At 40.1% G+C, this 20,149-nt stretch overlaps 1 protein-coding gene across 3 annotated transcripts in view; it reads right to left on the bottom strand.

Annotated features, from left to right (window-relative positions):
* The window catches only part of LOC149307419 (NT-3 growth factor receptor), a 366,336-nt gene that overhangs the window by 87,200 nt on the left and 258,987 nt on the right, over positions 1-20,149 (bottom strand). The gene's annotated exons all lie outside the window — the stretch shown is intronic.

The following is a 20,149-nucleotide window of genomic DNA, read 5'->3' as shown; positions in this document are numbered from 1 at the left end:
ACATGTTGCAGTCACTTATTAAAGAAGAGATGGCAAATTTGTGTTTATTTCTTTTCTAATTTCATTTTTCCCTTTATAATGGGTCTCAGAGCAATTAATACAGAAGTCCTTGAGCAGTTGGGATTGTAGGCACCAAGGAGCCTCAGAAATGCTTAGCTTTAGCATTGATATACTGAAACTTTGTCTATCATATATATCCCACACCTTCACCACAATAATGTTCCCAAGGGTAGTAATGTTTTTAAACCAGGATTTTGGAACCATTGTCCCTTCTGATGCTTTGGACTATGCATTCCATGATCCCTTACCACTGACAATGCTGAGCAGGGCTTCTGGGAGCTGAAAAACATTAGAGGGGGGCAAAGGATAAAAACCCTTGCTTTAAGATGTACCCAGAGGCCTTTGGTTCAGGTTGATAAAAATTACTATTGGCTAGAGCTTTTCTGTCTGAAATCTTTCTTTGTTCACTCATTTATTAATAGAAGCAGTTTATAACATACCCTTTTGCCACACAGTGGTTTGTGATAACATGCCTACTTATGCATCAGGTGTGGTCAGCAGAGTCATGGCAAACGGTGTCCTCACTACCAAACGGTGTGGTATTTGTCAGTTAGGGCCATCTGAGGCTTCTTCTTATCCTAAAATGCCTTGCACAAAACCTCATTTTAAAACATTTTATATTTTCACCTCTGTAACTTGTTGTTTAACAGCTCTCCTCCTATCCTAACCTCTGGCCAAAGGAACATCTACTGGGGCTGAATTTTGAATCATATGACAAATGCAACAGGGGTGGGACAAACCCTTTTTCCTCCACAAAATCTTTAAAGCCTTTCTCAGACAGGATTCATTTTCATGCTTGTTGTGATACTGTATTTGCACTATTTTTAATGGTCTGTCTCATAATTTTAATCTTTCCTTTCATTAGGATAAAAATGACTAACACAAATGGATGCTATACCAATTTTCCTTGTACAGATGTTATAAGACTCATCATATATGTCATCCCCAAGCCATGCAGTGACCACTGCTGTGGATGAGGGGGCTTTTTGTTGGCCTCCATGATGGACACCAGTATGCTGTGTGCTTGGCCCATGGGGTCAAGTGGTGTCATCTGTAGGGGGCACCAAGTGACTCTATTTAAGAGCTGGCTGCTCCCTCACATGTTCTTCCTGGTCATTTTGGGCAACCTATCCACCTACTCTCAGTGTAGTGTAAGCTTTGCTGGTCAATTTGGGGCTGGGTAGGAACCCCCCCCCCCCCATTTAGCACCACCACTCCTCAATACATACTGTATCTGTTGGGACTTTGACAACTGGCATATGGTGGTGTTGGTAAATAACTTTCCATTGGCGGGTAGCAGGGGAGAAGATATCAGATCAGTGTACAGCTTGGTACCCCATTGTGGTGAAAGGTTGGACAATGGTGGTATCTCCATGGGGCATGGGACCAAGGACTTGGGGGTCTGGTGTTTCACCCAAAGGCTGGTTGGGGATGTGTCATAGGTGGACATTTGGGCTTTAGCTGGACCAACACCAGGTTTCTCCCACCCCACACTTTTGTTTGCTCAGCCCCAATTTAATTAGGTTCTAAGTCAAGAAAGATGGCCCTTGTTTAACCCATTTGACATTGTCTGGTCTCATTATTTCATGCTTGGCTAACAATTACCCTTAAAATTCATCATAAGGTTCCTAGCCCTAAAACTCAGTTTTATTTTATATTGCTCAGAAACCAAAATGGCACATGCTAAGTTTACATTACATGATCTGTCTGTGAGACAGGACCACAGTAATCTGGGGTTTAGAATAAGCAATCTGGGGTGTGGGGTAAATCTACCAGAGGATGAGACTTCTTGTCCTCCAGATACTTTTGACTTCTAAGCCCAAGAGTTCCTTATTATTGGTTATGCTGATTGGGGCTGAAAGAATTTAAAGACCAAAACATATAGGGAATAAAGCTTTTCCCAACTTGGATATAAGTGAATCTCAAAAGGCGTTGGAGTGTGGACTAAAAATAGATGATTGCTCTATCACCAATATAGGTGGCACTTGAAAATATTAGTTCATAGTGTTACTAAAATGTTCAAACTAGATGAGATGGTGTAGGAATCCATGATCAGAGCTCCTGTATTATTTTATTTTATTTTTACAAAGAATACATGAATCTGGGGCTAAGAAAATAGGGAGGAGGGCTTAGATGGAGGAGGTAATTCATCAAAAAGCCAACACGGATGCTATAGACCTGATCTGAATCCACTCAGCACCACTCACAGCCATGTTGACTGAATAATTTAGCTCCCCACATCACGTCTAGTTTGGCTTTTAAGGTTCAATATCTTCTTAAAATCAAGTCTGAAAAATAAAAGGCTCAAAGCTGTCCAAACCATAATGAAAACTGGACTTTGAAAATGAGCAAGCATGTTGGGCAAAGAGAACATCCTTTCTTCCATTGCCCGCCATTGGCTGATGGGATTTCTGGTAATCATGAAGCAGAGGGAAAGCATGAATATGGGAAGGCTTTTGCTGGTGAAGACAAACAGCTTAGAGTGGCCTGAGGTTAGACATTGTGTTAGTATCTAAACAATGATAAGGTAGTGGCTGGAGGTGCAGAGACAGGACGGACAGGTGAAATGATGTCGCTTGTTACACAGAAGGCCATGTTCACTACTCCCTCCACCTAACTATCTATGTTCTCACCAACCATACTACATCCCTCTCCTCTTCTCCATTTTTCTTCCCTTCTCCCTTACCCCATTTCACCTCCTTTCTGTTTTTTCACTTCCCATCCACAATAGCACTACAGTTATTTAAAGCTATAGAAATGGAATCCACTCAAATTCTAATGGAAAAAAAATCAACCTACAAACATGAAAATCACAACAATGGCCCACAGGTTGGAAAGTCTCAATATATATTTCAGTCACTAGGAAAGGAGACACCAGAGGTTCTAGTAGCCATGGGACTATTGCACTGTGCTTTCATACAGGGAAAGTGCTGCTCAAGATTTTATAGCAAATGCTTTTACGATGCATGCAGGAATAAATGCCAGGTGTCCAAGCTGAGTTCAAACAAGAAACAAGCACAAGTGAGTATACCGAAAGCATATATTGGCTAATGGAGGATACTAAAGCATTCACAAGAAAATCAGCTTGTGTTTTACCCAGCACAGCAAAGCTTTTGAGGATCTAGAATCTAGATCATAAAAATTATGGACTGTTTAAAAAGAAAAGAGTGTACCAAAACCTCTGGTTGGCCAGATGTGTGACTGAGTATACTCAGAACAAGAGGACATTGTCATTAGAGAATATAGAGAAACACAAGGCATAGGCAAGACAAGTCAGGCAAGGCTGAATTGTAAAACCCTAACTGTTCAGTTTTATACACAGAACATTATTATTTGGAAAATGGTATTAGATTTATAGGACAGATGCATGAAAACAGGGGGGACCAGCAACAATTAAAGATGACACCATATTACTAGCAGAAAGTAAGAAGGACTTGGTGCAAGTATTGGAGAAAGTCAAGAAGGAAAACAAAAGCATGGAGAAATGATGAAAACAGATTATTTACATAACTAAAGATATCAGAGTAGTTTAAATTTTCTAAAGCTTGCCTCAATCATAAATCAAAATGTATATGTGGTGAAGAAATAAAGATGTAGTGGGGAAAAGTGTACACAACAAAATGTAGTGAGGAAATAAGAAGATGACTAGGACTTGGAAGGACAGCCATGAAGGAAGATCTTCAAGTGTAAAGGAATGTAATTGAATACCAAAGTCAGAATCATTCATATTTCTGATTTCTATGCATGGCTGTTAAAGCTGAACAGGAATGGAAGAATTTTTTTTTTTGAAATGTGGTGATGGAGATTTCTATGGATAGCAAGAAAAAAATAGATAAATGGATTTGAGGGCAAACCATTCCTAAACTCTCCCTAGAAGCCAAAAAGGATTTTAAAAAGACTATTGTACTTTGGAAATATTATGAGACCACATGTCTCATTAGAAAAGATGATAATGCATGGTAAAGTGAAAGGCAGTAGGAAAAGATGAAAGCTACATTGCAGGTGGATAGAGTCATTCAAGGAAGAGATTGTATTGATTATATAGCTTCTTCCATCCAATTGGGGGGGGGGGGGAACTAAGAGTCTTCCATCCACTTTTGTGAGTCTTACATATGAGGCATGCTAAATAGCATGCATCATATGTAAATAGCACAGTTCTATACTGTAACTCATTGTTAAATACATGAGTGTGGAAACATGTGTTCCTCCTGTGAACATTACACATGTGGATGAAAACATGTATTGACATTTATTTATTTTTTGCTTTTACTGGATATCATGTCCAAACTCTATGAACATGTATAAAAGATTATCTAAGGCAGGCATTTATTTTGCAAATGCATTTCATGTATTAGAACTAAGTCCATTTTTCAAGAGCAGACAATAAGGGCCAAAAAGGGAGTTCAGGTGCCACCAAAAGTACACTAGAGTTTTTCAGACCCTTGCTTTTTGGTTCTGCTCATTTCTCCTTGTCCTCTTGCCCTTTTTATCTCCTTTGGATCACTACACACAAGCTCATCAAGAATTATTCTCAATGGCAACGTGATCCAGCCAATTTCGGATCAAGTAGCCAGTTTAATGATATGATGACACCATGGGCAGCATGACTTATTTTGGAAGTGGCACAGAAGTTTATTCTTTTGTTTTTGCACTGCATGCAAAATCTTCCTGTACTCACAGGATAAAGCTCTGGAAGGGGCTGCTGCTGCTGTTTTTTTCTAAGCAGAAGTAATAGGAGGGAGCAGTGCAGGTGTTTCAGACCACAAAGATCCAGCTGGTCTTCAATTGTGATTAGCAAAAATGTGTGTATATCTATTCATTCCATTGCTTGTTTTACAATTTCTATGATTCTTTGATCCATGCATCTCACATTCCACATTCCTGAAATATGCCTTGTGCAGCTCTGGACTTTCCTTGCACATCTCAGCATGTCTGCAGCTGAACACCCTTTTGGCTCATGTCCAACAAAAAACATTAGACCCAGAGCTATTGTAACTTGGCACTGCTCTTTCCTCATAGATGGCCGAGTGCCTTTTGACATGGGAGCCTCATCTTCCAGCACTCTTGCTTCATTTTGGACTGTCTCCCATCTTCATAAGGCTTTCAAGGTAAAAGGCAGAGTGGTTTCCCAGTGCTTTCTTCTATGCAGCACTAACAAGAGTTAGCTAAAGTGTCACTGCCATTAACTCTGAGAGATGCTCTGCCGGTGTCATTCACACCCCATTAGCTCTTTGGCACATTTAATCTGGCCATTCAGCAAAAAGCTTGTCTGACTTGAGAGAGCCTACTAGTAGTAGCAACACTACCATTGTCATAGCCTCTTGCTTCACTAGAGCATTCTGTCCCATTACTAAGAAAGGTACTGCCAAGTTGGGTTGGAGTTGTATGCTCCAACGGTAAATTTTTGCAAGCTCTGGTTCAGCAATATGTGTTTATGCCCACAGGGAGGTTTTGCCTGATCAATGCTTTAGTAACAACAGCCAGCTGTGGGACCCAGAGAGGGCTCACAAATAAAATATTAGCACTTTGTTGTCTAGAATCCTCTTCAGTGTATAAGACTTCACTCAAAGTTGCTCAAGGCGCACTGGAAGCCAACTCAATATGCTAATGTTTTTATTTTTTAAAAACCCAGAGGAAAACCAAGATTACCACTCTGGACAAAGTGTAAAAGTAGCTGCAGTGCTACCTAGTGTTAAATGCATAAAACGGTTGTAATTTCTTGATAGCACAAGAAAATGAACCAATGGTGTACATTAACTTCACGCTTGGCACTACTGAGGTTTTTTTGCTATCACTTTTCATCAAGGATGCCATAGCTTTGAAACAGGAGTCTTTCTAAACGGCCAGACACTGTAACAAGAGGTGCTTTACAAAGAGATATTCCTAATCTGGGAGTTACTGAGCACAGTATGATTAGACTAATCAGAGGCACCTGGAAAAGCTGGCACCACAAGTGCCAAATGGTCTTCTCTTTGCCAACTTCAATCTTCTAACTTCACTACTCTGTCATGTTAACTCTCAGAATGGTGGTCCTGATGGAGCCAAAATAGCCAGAGGATGGCTTTAACAACTAATAATAAATCCTTTCTCAGAAACACCAAGACAGGGAAACATCTGGCACAGAGGACTGGATGACAGCATGTGTTTGACATTGACATTGACAATGTCAAAAAGGCAGCAGCCAATTGCAGATTTTGCCCCAAAGCAAACAAATTGATGAAAAGCTACCCCTGCTTTTCTGCCTTCCCTTCTTCTGTTTAAGAAGGCCTCTACTCTGTTTCACCTGGTGCACCCTAAAAGATAAAGTATCTGGAGGATGTGCAAATGGGGCCAGAAATAGTCTCCAAAACTTTTCCTTCATTGCTTAACATGAGAGGTGTGTATGCATCCAGGCCTTCCCCTTTGCATTCAAGAGACATCGAAGTTTGAAACTCTTTGTCTATAAGCCAGTGGTTGGCAAACAAGTTTATTAGATGAAGGGTTTCAACATTTCCTATTTTTAGGGTGCTTTTCCCAAATGAGCCTCTTCACTGAGGAACTTCAGTCTGCCATCTACAAAGCCCCAGTATGCTGCAGAGGATTGTGGAAAGCAGATTTTCCATGGATTTGTACAAACTGACTCTGAAAGACGACTCATTGCTAATCCTACAGCTGCACATTGGAGAAAGAGACTGAAAGTGTCTTGTTGAGCTTTACTGAGAAACCTTGGATTAAATTCCAGGGGAAATTTAGAAGTCAGAATACAGTTAGAATAAAGTTGGAAAGCCAATTTGTTCATCTCAGTTGTGGCACCACTCTGTTTCTGGAATGACTTTTGCTTGGAAGTCCAACTGATGCTGAGATTAGTTTCATTTCGGACCAAGTTAAATGATCAAAACTTTTTGTGAACCTAGGGATCATGGCCTGACTACAATGTGCTCCATTACAGCATATGTAGTTTCACACGGTTTTAAATCATTTATCGCTATTTTCAAATTGTTAAATTATTCTGTTGTCTGTGCTTCATCCTGAGATATTTAGTATAAGACAGGGAAAAAGTACTTTAAATCTGACAGATGTTTAGCTGTTGCATTTTTCAATATTTTTGCAGAGAAATATTATTTTCTGCACTGAAATTTCCATATAGAAATATGATTTTCTGTGCAGAAAAATGTTGTTTCCTATGAAGAAATTGGTGTGATTAGGGACTCATTGTGCACAAAACTCAAACACGTTTGATTTGCATAGAAAATGGCATTTTCTGTGCAGGAAACAAACAAGCAAAATGTTTACACACAAAATGCTGTTTTCTGTGCAGAACAACCACAGGAGAATTTTGCCCAGAAATAGTGTAAAATTTACAAACAGGCTTCAAAACTTCTGTGGTTTTTAAACACTTTGTCACAGTGAGGAGAAATTTGTTAAAATGACTTGTTGCTTCCGTTTGAGAAGAATTAGTGAAGAATTACACTCCTATACAATGGTCATTATTTCCACCCAGTTTAGCCAGTGGTCAGAAATGATGTGAGATGTTCCAGATCCTGAAGGAAGAGCATCTTCCTTGCATTCCAAAATTCTACCTCACCTGTCCAGTATACATTTGACCAGTATCCTTTTGGTGACACATGGTTGTATTTGGAGGTTAATGTTTTCTACCTAGCAGAAAGAGGTGAGCCATAACCTAGTGTCCAACATGCAGATCCATCTCTCTAGCCCCCAATGAGTTGAAAGGGTGCACCCAGGTTCATTCCATCTGTTACTGAACATCACAGGAAGAAGAAGTGACCTTACCCTGGGGGCATAGACTGCTCCATCTTCCCTCCATATTCAGGAACATCTAGAACAGTGGTTCTCAAACTTCCTAATGTCGTGACCCTTTAATACAGTTCCTCATGTTGTGGTAACACCCAACCATACATTTATTTTAATTGCTACATGCAAATATGTGTTTTCTGATGGTCTTAGGTGACCCTTGTGAAAGGATCATTTGACCCCCAAAGGGGTCCTGACCCACAGGTTGGGAACCACTGATCTAGAACAAGGCAAAGTGCAACCATTGTGGGCTATTAATGGCCAGAGAGAGAAAGCCACATCTGTCAGCCCTACAGCTGTTCTTGCATCCTAGGCTGGGAGACACCAGTAGAAGAGAGAAGCTTCCATCACTGTCCCTAAATTTGCAGATAGACACACACATATTTTAGCCATACATCCTTACATTCATCCTACTAGGGAGGGGGTGAACTAACCCTGAATTGATCTATACACAATTTGGGAGGGGGGGGGACTATTAGGCTCCAACAGCAACCTTTAGAGAACTTGATAAGACGCACACACAAACATGCATTTCAAAATGAAATTAACATTAAAAAGAAAACAAATGCCTAGACTTGTGCCTCCTGCAAACAGCCAAGAAATACATGGGTAGATGAACAAGCAGGGCAGCACATGAATTATGTGAAGGATGTAGAACAGCAGGAGGTGAATAAACAAGATGCTTTATATAGCATTGTCGCTAACAGACCAGATTCAGAATTATGGATGGATGCAAACACACTGGATGCTATACATAGAAACCAAAATGGACACATAAAGAATTTCCAGATGAGCTAAGATTTAGAAGAGACAAGTAGGGGAAATGGAAGAAGGGGGAAATTACCAAAGAGGGAGGCAAACATATAGTCATGACTTGTAGGGAGGTAGTCAGAAAACATGAAGGCTCAGAATGAGCCCAGGCTTGCTAGAAGCATTAATAATAATAAAATGGGGGTTGTTTTTGGCTATGTTCAAAAGTAAGAGAAAGGACAAGGCAATGGTAGGGCCACTGTGTGGTGAAGATGGCGAAATGCTAACATGAGAGAGAAAAGAGAGAATGGCTCAACACCTTCTTTGCCTCAGTCTACTCCTGTGAGGAAAGCAATACTCTGTTCAGTGAAAACAGACCAAATGACACTGGAAGCTCAGAATAGGCACGGAGATGCTACAGGAATAACTAGTTACTCTACATAAATTCACATCTCTTAGGCCTGATGTACTGCATTCAAGGACAAGAGAATCTCAGAACTTCTGTCAATAATCTTTGGGAAGTTTCAAAGAGCAAGCAAGGTCCCAGCAGATGGAAGGAAGGTACATCATAGAGCTGGAAGGGACCACAAAGACCATCCAGTGTAACCCTTTGCTCTGTTTAGAAGACGGAACAGCTCTATTTTCACCATGTTGAGCTGTGTTCCCTTTTGGGAGAAGACTGACGCACAATAAAGCATTAAGCAGTGATGTCTTCTTTCTTTCTCCTCTTAGCATTTCACCATCTTCATTCAGTGGTCACAATCTTTTCTTGCTCTAAACATAGCTAACCCTGCCACACTTATTTTTAACCTCTCTAACAAGCTTGAGCTTGTTCTGAGCTCTTCCAACTCTCTCCCGACACGTACTGGCTACTCATTTGCTTTCCTCTTTGATGATTTCACCCTCCTTCCATTTCTTGTTCATGTCTGTTTTAAGTCTCAGCTTGTTTGGAAGTTGTTTATCCATTCATCCCAGTTTCTTTGGATGCTCCACACTCTTCTTTCTCACTTGTTTGCATTGGTGCCTTCAGCATCTCCACTTTAAGAAGCTCCCATACATCATGAACTTCCTTCCCTTTGAGCACTTCTGAACATGGGATCTCACCCAGTATTTCCATAAGCTTCCTTGAAGTCCAGAGAGGTGTGTAACTGCTTTGGCCTTCCTTTTCCCCTCAATAACAGTGCCAAGAGAACATAGTTATTATGACTCAAGCTTCCTACTGCTTCTACTCCACTGACCAGTTCTTTCTTGTTGGTTAGGATGAATTCCACGATAGCTGATCCCCTTACTGCTTACTAAACCATATTCAACTTTCTATATTAAAGGATCAAATTCATTTTCTCTAGTTCTTGTGCTCTGGCATTAATGCAGAGATACTAAGACCATGGATCATTTCCTCCAGCTGCACCCTTGGACTTTTCCCCCCTGCACATTGGTGTTTTTTTGTATTATCAGTCCAATCCCCTTGTATTATTAAGGCTATTCCCCATACATGGTGTTGACTTGCCCTCTGAAATAATGTTCCCTTTCCCATATATCTCAGTTTAAACCCCTCCTGATCAGGTTGGTAAGAGATATGCTCTTATCGACCTCTGTGAGGTGCAACCCCTCTCTTGCCAGAAATCTTTCTTCATGAAAGCACAGACCATGATCCAAAAACCTAGATCTTTCCAACCGTGCCATGTATGAAGCCAGTTGTTCACTTCCAGTATTCTTCTTGCTCTTTGCAGACCATACTTTCAACAGAAGATGAAATAGCAATCTGCATCCCAAAGGTCTTTCAGCTTCCTACCCAGATCCTCAACTTCAGAGTATGTTGAAGGCTATATCTAGTAGTATATTTTTTTCTCCAAGGGCATCAGAATGAGGTGGTAGCACTCAATGTTCTTGATGAGTCTTCTCTGCCTTTGTGTTATGCCATGTATTTTCACCTTCGGAAGACATCATACCTAGCAAGACATCCTGTCAAGCCTGCATATCACTTATACTGTTTCTCTCAGCATGGAATTGCTTACAAGCCTCACACATCTGATCTTCTTCTGGCACTGATAGAAGCCCTTCCCTCCACAGAATGCTCCAAGGCCACCTCTGTGCAATCTGAAGACTGAGAATGTCCTTGTTTCTGCATCCTCTAATCGGTGTCCAAGAGCTTCAAATCAATTGTGCAAACAAACACACAGAAAAATTCCTGATAGTTCTCCTTCCTATATTTAGGAATTTTCTTTTTCCCCAGAGGCACCTCCTTACAGAAGAGTCTGTTCTGTCTTGTCGTTGACTGTTTCATCCTCTCTGATAAGTAGCAGTGAGTTGCTCATGCTATTGCACCTTCCAGGGTCACACAGTGTGTGTGTGTGTGTGTGTGTGTGTGTGTGTGTGTGTGTGTATATATATACCCACTCTCTTCCATGCCAGTATTCTCTGAAGATGCCAGCTACAGATGCTGGTGAAACATCAGGAATAAACTCTTCTAGAACATGGCCACATAAAACTATGGATGCCGGCCATGAAAACGGTTGACTTCATATTGCACCTTCTCTTTAGCACAGCAACCAGCTTACACTTCCTGCAAGTACTGGTGCTTATAACCACCTCAAGCAAAAAATGCAAACATTGTAAAGATATAGCAGATCACTGCAGCAGCTCCTTCCATGTTTAGTTGTTCTTATATAAGCAATGTCACAGCACTGCAGACCTCTCCCATGAAAAACCCAAACAAAAGGCATGTTGTCCTCATCTTGTTAGGCATGTTGTCCTCATCTCCAATTGCTTCTCCTTGATTGAACAACAACAATAACGTATTTCCATTCTGAATGTGTGTGTTTTGGTAAATTATTTATCAAAAACAAACTGCAAATGAGATTCTCGCCTAGTCCTCCTCGCAGCAAGTTGTCTTGTTCTGAAATGTTCTGCACAGCTTAAAGAACAAAGCCAAGTCATGCAGGCCTTCCATAATTGCTGGCCTTTAACCTTCCCTGGGCATCTGTATTTCCCTCCACTCGCCTGGTTGCCTTTTTAAAATGAAGTTTGTATTGATTGACAAGGAAATCAAACAATAGTACATGGAACGTGAACCTCAGTAATTGAATTAGGGCATTATGGCCCCATGGTGGACATATAGTGTGGTTGTGCTCTAAGCAAAAGGAGCAAGAAGAGCTGGTTAAATGCAGCAGATAAATGCAGGATGAGTAGGAAGCAGCCAAAATTCAAAGGAAACCACTGATCCAGACACCAAAACTCAGCATGGATCTGAATCAGCAAATAATTCAGTTCAGGACTAGTTAATCCAGTACTTTCCCACATGTGGCATTTCCAATTCAAAGACAGATAAACCAGATTTGGCTTTGTTTTAGGACCCAAGACCATCAGTGAGTCATATTGGCACAGTTTGTTTCTCTGTCTCTGTCCCTCTCTCTACAAACACTCACACACAACACCAACATTTTATAATGCAAAACTACATATAAGGAAAAAAGCTACATAACAAACACACAATAGACAATTGGCTTCCCACTTGTCAGCAATTCACTGTGATTACTCACTAATTTTTGTTTCCTCTATAGCATTACTTTACCAACGTCGACTTGTAAATCCATTCTCCTGTTAGTTGAGTGTCTATCAACTGAGATTCCCCTCCCCCCCCCCCGAATAAGTCGCAAATTGTGAACGGCCTTCAAAAACGATGTGGTTTTTGAAGATTTTCTTACGGGGGGGGGGGAACTGCTGAAATTACTCACTGCTACCCTTGAGAAGAAAAAACCTCCATCGCTTTTCCTCCTTTGCTGCTGAATCAGGAAATTTTAGCCTACCAAAAGAGCCCGGATGTAGCTAATAGGTCTGTATCATAGCATACATGTTAATTGGCATGCTTTGGGTTTAGCATGCTTGTGCTGTCAGCAATAGTTGGTGAATGGCCAATATTAATAATGCAATAAAACAAATGAAATTTTATCGTTGTTCCATCACTGCACTTGTAGCAGTAGACGATTTTTCTGTTCCTTTCCTCAAGACCTTGAGGAGACGCAAACTAGAATCAATCTCAAATGCAACAGCTCAGCAATAAATGATCACACGCAATGTAGAACTTACATTCCTGCAGCCTCTTCTAGTATTGTTATCAAGGAACCTTATATTGAAGATACAACAACTATAAGGTATGGCTGAAACTCTGCCACACTGACAGAATGTAAGACACGGAATCATTTCCATAGCATACTCTTAGAAAGAGCACCTTCTGCCAACAACAACAACAAAATGCATTGGCAGAACAGCTGACCTGAGACTTGTGGATGCATGGGAGGAGAACACTTATGCATAGCCTTTACTGGTGCACCTATGTGGGCATTACAAGGGCATCATCCACCATGTGTGGGTAGCAGATGATATTGTCACAGAAGCAGCTCCTGATCTGGGCAGCTTTCTTATAGACCTTGTGATGACCATGGCTGTTGGTCTTGTCCCTTTGGATGAGCATTCAATTCTTCCTCTGTTTTCCTGATCTAATACTGGGCATGATGGCTATTCTGCCATTGTATCAAGGACACATTTAACCCCCCCCCCCCCCACACACACACACACACAACTATGTTACTGATGACAGACTCTGTAAGACAAGCTGCCTTGGATCCCATCTCAGAAGAAAGGTGCAGGATAGATAGATAGATAGATAGATAGATAGATAGATAGATAGATAGAGTGATTTTCATGTCCTGCTGCATCCCGGTTTTAAAACTAGATATGCACTGAGTCCGAAGCACTAAAAAACCCTCTCCACATCCTGTGAAACATTCTTCCCCTCTTGAAATGCAAAAGGGAATGTGGGCAAAGATACAGTTTATACAAAAACTGGATCTCAACTTTAGCTTCGTTTATCAAGAACCAAGATTGGATACAGAACAGCTGTAATACAATGCCGGCATCCAGTGCTTTGTTGTCAAAATAAGCCAAGTGCATTATAAAGCACATCCTATCACTATTTCTGGCAGTTAACATCAGGACAACTGACTGAGCAATATGACTTTTAAAGAATAACTTAATCGCTGCTCCAGAAAGCACATTACAGTTAGATCTGTGCTGAATATTCTTCAGTTTCATTAATTTGTTATCATTTTTGTCATTGATATAATGTCCTAAGTCCATCTGATTGGTTGGAATGAATGCCTTGTGACTTGGGTAGGATCCCTCTTATGACCAATCAAGGAAGGAGAAGAAAGCATTTTATAATATCAGAAAAAGTTAACATCTGAACAGTCTATGTTGAAGTGAGTATTCCAACTATCGGTTCTGAGGGATGGGGACTTCTTATCTATCATCATTTCTTGTCTCGATCCTTTTAAAAAAGACCCTAGAAAATATTCAGTACATCTCTGTAGGAAATGTAAGGACATGGATCATTTGATAAGAGCTGATTCAGAAAGAAAGAATGAAAAATAACCAACTCAGTAGAATTAACTGACTTGGAAAGAATGAAGCACCCTGAATTATTAAATCTAATTAATACATCAGTCATGGCACTACATACACACTAAATAGGTTTAATGATTGCTTGGAATCACACAGAATTTTAGAAGGCCGAGGGAGGAAAAAAGAATTAGCAATGTGTAAATGATTCCTACTTTCCCACTGAAATTTCCCAATGTGAAGACAGTGAATGAGTAGTGCATTAATGTTCTTTCCCTCTTCCTTCCAATGCATCTATATCCCTCCCACCCCAGCATCAAATCTTTCTATCTCTCGAGTCTGCAATTGCCCTCAGCAGACTATTAGCTAGGAAAGATCATTAATAGTCCTTGATGCTGTAGATCCAATGTATTAGCAAAGCACAGCAATTACTTAGATACGGGCCTCTGTATTATTCATAAGACCCATATCTATTAAGAGAATATTATTTATGCTAGTATGGGGAGAAGTAATAAATAAGGCAATAAGTTATTCTGTCTTGCAGTCTTAGACAAACCATGTGCTCAGAGCATCCATTTTTGACTGGTCAGCAAGTTGTAAGTTCCATAGAGTCACTGTGGTTCGTCGCCATACTACAACATTAATGAATTAGCAGCAAAAATGTAAAACAAAACTTTTTAGATAGCTTTCACACAAATCAGATGAAGAATGGGTTTAGGAAGGTGTCTACTATCCACAATCAGGGGAAAAATGGAACTTGATGAACAAGATACTAACTTTTGGACATCATTCTTCCAAAGACTGCTTATTACAAGTAGCAACAATACTATGTGCTGCTTTTCAGCCTGTCCCACCTCCGTGTTTTTCAAAAAGCCAATGCGCCATGAATAGCACCATTATTTATAACACATTACAGTGTGCCAGCTTATACGGAAGCCATGTGCCAATTAAAGCAATGGTGTGTGCGCTGCCCCCGAGCCACAAGCATGTAGCCCATTGTTTTTAATGGGGCACAAGCTTAAGTGGATTTCCCCTTTCGCAGGAGATCCTGAATGGAGGACGCATTGTATTTCCAAGCTCTAACTGAAGGGTTGTCCACATGGGCCAAAAGGCCAGTCTTCCTCCTGGTCTTGCATCGTGAAGCTTAGACAATGCAAGCCAAAAAACCAGGACCAGGATCAGACCTGATCCTGCCAGACCAGACATGGATCTGATGGATTTAAGCCAGAATTAATGAGAAAATCAATGGTTCCTTGTGTCATAGGATGCTTGTTACGATGGCAAGCACATCAGCAGAGACAGGTAGAATAGACCTATTAGATACTGGAAGACCAAAGCCAGTCTAGCACCCTGTTTTCTCACAATGGCCAACCATTGGCAAAGTGCAAAGCCTTGGTAGTTTTGAAAATTGCAGTTTTTAAAGACTATTTGCAGTTCAAAACTTATTCTGTGTAAAATTCACATGCAAGGGTTCTTGTGTGGAAAACACATTTTTCTTCCCAGGAAACATCTTCTGTGTAGAAGATAATATTTGGAAATAGCTACGAATGAATTTTTTGTAAAGCAAGTTTTAAATAGTCTTGTCAGTCCATGATTCTTCTTATCAGGATTTCTCGACACTCAAGAAACATGTTTTTGAACATTTTCAAATATTCTTTCCATATCTACCGACAGTTCCCATTAGTCCCTCTCAGCATGTCCAATGATAAAAGATTATGAGAACTGCAGTTCAAAACAGTTGCCAAGCCAAATGTTCCTCATAGAGCCTTAGAGGGAAGGTCAGAGGGTCATTTTCTCCTGCACTAGCCATTCCAAGCTGAACCAGTTTCTAATTCTAAAAAACCCAGATAAACATCACAGAGACATGTTTCTTGTGCCTTCACCAAGTCCAGGTGATGCTCTTCCTCTCTGCAGGGATGTTCCATCCAGCTCTTGATACTCTGCCATAAATCACATGCCAGTGATGTAAGATGACTGATACTTTTAATACAAGGAACCTGTCATTTATTTATTAACCGGCAATGGGCTCTGGAGGCTGATGCATTATAAATCAGCCACATTCTCAGCTATTAAAAATTCATCCAATTCATAATGTACGATGCTAGTAATTTCTTTATTAGTCTCATGCATGAACCCCCTCTCCCTTCCAGTCCTCCCTATTGCCACACTTGTCTGCATTTTGCTTACTGAACTAAAGATCAGTTACATCTCAGGAAGATGAGAGACATAGGGGTGAACTTGAATCCAAGGGAGTCATTTACCTTTGGTGAAGGCATTGTTCACAACACCTCAGCCATCACATAAATGAATTTAATGCAGTGATTTCAAACCTGTGGAGTACTTTTAGAGAAAGACACCTTCATAAGTATGCCTTGTGTCAACATGGAAAAGGACATTCTTGGTGGTTGCTCTCAGGTGTTGCAAGCTCCCTTCATAGAGGGGCCAGGATGGTGCTCCTTTAGTTATTGCTTCCAAAGCAGTTGGAAACGTTTCTATTCAAAGAGACATTTGAGTACTGTATACAATACTGTGCCTTTCTACTGATTTTTAATGGTTCTGTTTTACATAGTTGCTGCTGCTGCTGTTGTTGTTGTTGTTATGTGCCTTCAAGTCGTTTCCAACTTATGGTGACCCTAAGGCTGTCATAATGGGGTAAGCCCTGATCTTATTGGAGAGGCAGGGTAGAAATTATTATTATTATTATTATTATTATTATTATTATTATTATTATTATTATTTTCATGACAGGAGGAGGTTTGTTATTGACTTCCCCAAAGGAGGATAGAATATGGCTTCCCCAAGTTTACCCAGTGGGTTTCATAGCAAAGTGGCCTGGTCTCTAGAGTCATAGTCCAATACTCAAACCAGACATTTTAATCCAGGGATGGAAAGAATGTTATCTTGTTTTTCCAAGTAAAAAGAAAAGTTTTCCAACACTAAGGGGAAAAAACCCATTGAGAAAAAGAGTAGCTGTGATATTCTTTTGTAGTTTTAGGAAGTGTCTTGGGGCAGTTCATTTGAAAAGAGATAAAAATGTGTTTTTCCCCCTGCACAGCAAATCTTATAATTTTTGATACAGAATGTATTTTATATGCAGGAAACTGTCTGCATATGGCTTTCCGACGCAGAAGTGTCAGCAATGTAGATATGCCCCGAGAAAGATAAGAGAGTGGCAATGGTAGGAATGTTTCCCAATTGCATTTGTAGATTGACCATATCCATTAATGCAGGGGTGAATGCGTGGAATGGAACCCAGCTCCATTTCAGAGTCTGAATATCTCTGAAATTTGAGTCTTGGCTGAAAAAGAAATGTACTGAAATGTGTACGAAAATGTCTACTTGAGCACAACATGGCTGAAGTCTTGCATCCAGGGTGATGCAGAACTTCACAACGATGGAGCTACATTGCTGACACAATACACAACAATGTTAGACATTTGCCACTGTGTGTAATGGGGCACCCATTCAAGATGTCCTTTTGCACAACAATTGCTCCTATCATGAACTGGGGCACCATGAAAAGTGTGGACATTTTTCTGACCAGGTGAAGGGCACCCATAACTTCTTAGTACCTTCTGTTCAGTACCCCGTGATTCTATTGTGGGGGACATTGCTCTCCACTTGTGTTGTGCTGTTGTTGGGCAGGGGCAGCCTCTCCCACAAGATGACACACTGTTGTGCATCACAACAATTGTGCTATGGTCACACTTGTGCTATGGTCACACTGATAGATCTGTTTGTGCAATGGTCCTGATGCTGCAGCTAAAGCAATGCTCTCCTTATAGTATACTCTGACAAGCATACATTCTGTTATTTCTTTGACTCTGTGGAGCCAGTACATGAGGGATAAATTCCATATTTTAATAAAACTGTTTTCCTATTGTCTTCTGCCTCTTACTCTGAATATATTTATTACCTTAAACCATATTTCCCATACCCTGCACACTGATGATCTATTCATCCAAAGAAATGGGAAGGGGGGGTATCTTTCCCCATTTTAAGTTAACCGCTATTTGTTTTACTCTCAATAAATCAATAAGATTCTCCATATCTTTTCACAACACCACATTTAAAAAAAATATTGCACAACAGTAGGGATCTGAAGCTTGAAAGTAATAGAGATCCAAGGACATTATTGATTACATCTGTGACAGAGAATTAATGCATTCTGGTCTTGGATCACATCCAAGATAAATGAGATATACTCTCTTTTAGGATTACATAGCCAACAATTATCTGCAACATGTAGCTGGTGTCAAAATGCCAATGAAATGCTTATGTACTCATGTGTCGGTGTAGAAATTTTAGTCAAAAACGTGACTCAAAAATGACTTATCCATGGGTCAATGTAAGTACTGCACTTGTAATGTAAGTACTCAACTCATGTGTGTGTGTGTGTGTGTGTGTGTGTGTGTGTGTATGCACACATATATATGGAACCATTCCCTGGTGAAAGGTAAGAGTGTAATCTGTCCTGAAAGCATTGACCCCTTAACTGTCCCATCCCCACATCATGCATATTATCTATGAGTGGTTTATATCATCTTAGTAACTTACTATTCCATGTGTGACGTAGGGATGGGACAGAAACTTGTTCATATCTCCCAAGACATGCAACAGAATGAAGGTTATCATGTCTCAGAACTATGTTCATCTGGGATACTTGAGGGATGTTTCAAAGGAGTGAAAATGGGTCCAAAGCTAGGGTTGAAAAGTGCACCTTATGAAAAATGACTGTGGTTGGAAAAAAAGTGCTTCCATCAATGTAAAAATATGCATTCAAATGGGTGCAGTTTACAAAAAACTGTATATAAAAAATCTAAGAGCACACCACATATTTCTATGTAAATGTCAAGAGCGATAGCTCTGGACAACTTGTTTTTCTTGGAGGATTACTTGCCACTGCTGAGTTTTCCAGTGAGAAATTTGTTTCCCCGAAAACCCAAGATTCCAAGAACAAAATGGACTGTTCCTGAGTATGAAGAGGATGATTTTTATTTAATTAAAATTAAAATTCCTCATTACATTTATTATGAAAGTGAGTCTGCAAAGTCTTAAAAGCAAAACTTGGCAACATAATTCAGGCCATAAACACCTGGGCCATGGCAGTTATTTAATACAGTGCTGGATTAGATCCAAGCAGGACTAGATGCATCAGACAGAAATACCTGGAAAATTTAGAGAGCAGATTTTGAAATCAAGCCACCCTTTATATCTGTGATGGGAAGATAGGGGACCAAATAAGCTCCTGCAGGAGATCATCGAGATAAGCAATATGCCAGACATAACTGGTTGAGAAAAGTAAAGCCCACATAATAGAGTTTATAATGTAAGCTCTATAAACACATTTGCATTATAGATTTGGCAACCCTGGGGGACTGATGAATTAAAGACAAAGAGAGTGTAAAAAATTATGAAATACTGAGATCTACACATTGAGAGTCAGAACCTCTGGAAAAAGAATACAGTTGTGATACCTGTGGTTGATATGTGCTTTGGGAGTAATCCCAAATGGATCAACAAAGCATCTGAATGAAATCACCACAGATAGAATCACAATAGTTCCATTACAAAATGTGACACTACTTGGAACATCACACATTATCTGATGATACTTTACTGATTCATTTCTCAGATATTATCCAAATCATTGATAGTCCAAAACTCCAGACAGTAACACCTGGTAGACTGTGAGACTTTATATATATTGTCTTTTCTGCAAAACTGGGAGTCAGTGCAGCTTTCAAGAATTAAAGGAAATGCAGTTAAAAGCACTTACAAGGACTAAGTAAAAACATATGCACTGTTAATGTTAAAATGCACTTAAACTATCCATACAATTAAAGCCATTTAAAACAAATCCATAGTAAAGACTTCTACCACAACCATAGCAAGACTTCTGGTCATAGCATAACAACATTAGAAGAGCTATGTTTGTTGATTATGTCTCTGCAACTGATGACAGAACAGCCTTGGTCAAGAAATAAGTACAATCACCCCTCCAAGTCCACAGACTTGAAATCTGCAGACTTGGAAATCCACGGAGGGGTGACTGCCATTGACCTTAATGGGGTGCATGCCCACAGCACACACACCACATGCATGCACCCCATTCAAGCCTATGGGGCTTGAATATGCATGGATTTTGGAA

Source organism: Sceloporus occidentalis, unplaced genomic scaffold, assembly GCF_023333645.1.
Source record: "Sceloporus occidentalis isolate IW3139 unplaced genomic scaffold, rSceOcc1.0.p SCAF_9, whole genome shotgun sequence".
In the NCBI taxonomy this organism is placed as follows: Eukaryota; Metazoa; Chordata; class Lepidosauria; order Squamata; family Phrynosomatidae; genus Sceloporus; species Sceloporus occidentalis.
The sequence above is the reverse complement of the archived record's forward strand: the minus strand, read 5'-3'. Positions and strand labels throughout refer to the sequence as shown.